Here is a 2645-nt window from a genome sequence, read left to right as displayed (position 1 = left end):
CTAAAAGGGGGAGACAGAGAACAAAACCAAACATACTAACAAAATAAAATAAATAGAATAGATAGGTACAAGTAAAATAAATAAATAAATAGAGTAATAAATATGTACAAACATATATACATATATACAGGTGCTGTGGGGAAGGAAAGGAGGTAAGAAGGGGGGATGGAGGGGGGACGAGGGAGAGAGGAAGGAAGGGGCTCAGCCTGGGAAGGCCTCCTGGAGGAGGTGAGCTCTCAGTAGGGCTTTGAAGGGAGGAAGAGAGCTAGCTTGGCGGATGGGCAGAGGGAGGGCATTCCAGGCCCGGGGGATGATTAATAATAATAATGATAATAATGATGGCATTTATTAAGCGCTTACCATGTGGAAAGCACTGTTCTAAGCACTGGGGAGGTTACAAGGTGATCAAGTTGTTCCAGGGGGAGCTCACAGTCTTAATCCCCCATTTTACAGATGAGGTAACTGAGGCTCAGAGAAGTGAAGTGACTTGCCCAAAGTCACCCAGCTGACAATTGGTGGACCTGGGACTTGAACCCATGACCTCTGATTCCAAAGCCTGGGCTCTTACCACTGAGCCACGCTGCTTCTCCATAATAATTATGGTATTTGTTAAGCATTTACTATATGGCAGGCATTGTACTAAACACTGGGGTAGATACAAGCAAATTGGGTAGGACATAGCACCCGTCCCCCACGGGGCTCACAGTTTCGATCCCCATTCTACAGATGAGGTAACTGAGGCCCAGAGAAGTGAAGTGACTTTCCCGAGGTCACACAGCAGACAAGTGAAGCAGGGTGGTTTAGTAGCAAGAGCCCAGGCTTTGGAGTCAGAGGTTGTGGGTTCTAATCCCGGTTCCGCCACTCGTCAGCTGTGGGACTTTGGGCAAGTCACTTCACTTCTCTGGGCCTCAGTGACCTCATCTGTAAAATAGGGACGAGGACTGTGAGCTCCACGTAGGACAACCCGATTACCTTGGATCTACCTCAGCGCTTAGAACAGTGCTTGGCACATAGTAAGAGCTTAAACAAATGCCATCCTCATCATCCTCATCATCAAGTGGAAGAGCCGGGACTGTAAAGCTGTAGTTTACAATCTGTAAACGTGGCTCAGTGGAAAGAGCCCGGGCTTGGGAGTCAGAGGTCATGAGTTCGAATCCTGGCTCCATCACGTGTCGGCTGTGTGCCCTTGGGCAAGTCACTTAGCTTGTCTTTTAGTTCTTTTAGACTGTAAGCCCACTGTTGGGTTGGGACTGTCTCTATATGTTGCCAACTTGTACTTCCCAAGCGCTTAGTACAGTGCTCTGCACACAGTAAGCTCTCAATAAATACGATTGATTGATTGATTGTCTGTGCCTCAGTTCCCTCATCTGTAAAATGGGGATTAAGACTGTGAGCCCCCCCTGGGACAACCTGGTCACCTTGTAACCTCCCCAGCGCTTAGAACAGTGCTTTGCACATAGTAAGTGCTTAATAAATGCTATCACTACTATTATTATTAATAAATTAAATGTGGGCAGCGAATGTGTCTGTTTATTGTTGTATTGTCCTCTCCCGAGCGCTTAGTCCAGTGCTCCGCACCCAGTAAGCGCTCAATAAATACGACTCAATGAATGACTGACTGTTGGCTCCGTGGAGAAGAGCACGGGCTTTGGAGTCAGAGGTCATGGGTTCAAACCCCGGCTCCGCCGATTGTCAGTTGTGTGACTTTGGGCAAGTCACTTCACTTCTCTGGACCTCAGTTACCTCATCTGTAAAATGGGGATTGAGACTGTGAGCCCACGTGGGACAACCTGATCACCTTGTAACCTCCCCAGCGCTTAGAACAGTGCTTTGCACATAGTAAGTGCTTAATAAATGCCATTATTATTATTATAAACCCCATGTGGGACAGGGACTGCATCCGACCAGAGTAGCTTGAATCCACCCCAGCGCTTAGCACAGTGCTTAGCACATAGTAAGTGCTTATCAAATACCACAATGAGCCCACTGTTGGGTAGGGACTGTCTCTATATGTTGCCAACTTGTACTTCCCAAGCGCTTAGTACAGTGCTCTGCACACAGTAAGCGCTCAATAAATACGATTGATGATGATGATGATGATGGGATCAAATCCTGGCTCTGACGCTTGTCTGCTGAGTGACCCTGGGCAAGTCACTTCACTTCCCTGGGCCTCAGTGACCTCATCTGTAAAACGGGGATGAACACTGAGAGCCCCATGAGGTAACTGAGGCCCAGAGAAGTGAAGCGACTTGCCCAAAGTCACACAACTGACAACTGGCGGAGCCGGGGTTTGAACCCACGACCTCTGACTCCCAAGCCCGGGTTCTTTCCACTGAGCCACGCCGCTTCTCTGCCACTTGTCAGCTGTGTGACTTTGGGCAAGTCACTTCACTTCTCTGGGCCTCAGTTACCTCATCTGTAAAATGGGGATGGAGACTGTGAGCCCCGCGTGGGACAACCTGATCACCTTGTAACCTCCCCAGCGCCTAGAAGAGTGCTTTGCACATAGTAAGCGCTTAATAAATGCCATTATTATTATTCCGCCTCGCCCCCTCCCAGCCCTTCCCCCTAAACCTGGAGGGGGAGGCCCCTTTAAGAGGTTGACGGTTGGTCCTTGTTGCTATGGCGACGCTGGGATACATTTC

The sequence above is a fragment of the Tachyglossus aculeatus genome, chromosome 1 (assembly GCF_015852505.1).
Source record: "Tachyglossus aculeatus isolate mTacAcu1 chromosome 1, mTacAcu1.pri, whole genome shotgun sequence".
In the NCBI taxonomy this organism is placed as follows: Eukaryota; Metazoa; Chordata; class Mammalia; order Monotremata; family Tachyglossidae; genus Tachyglossus; species Tachyglossus aculeatus.
Note: the sequence above shows the minus strand (reverse complement) of the source record.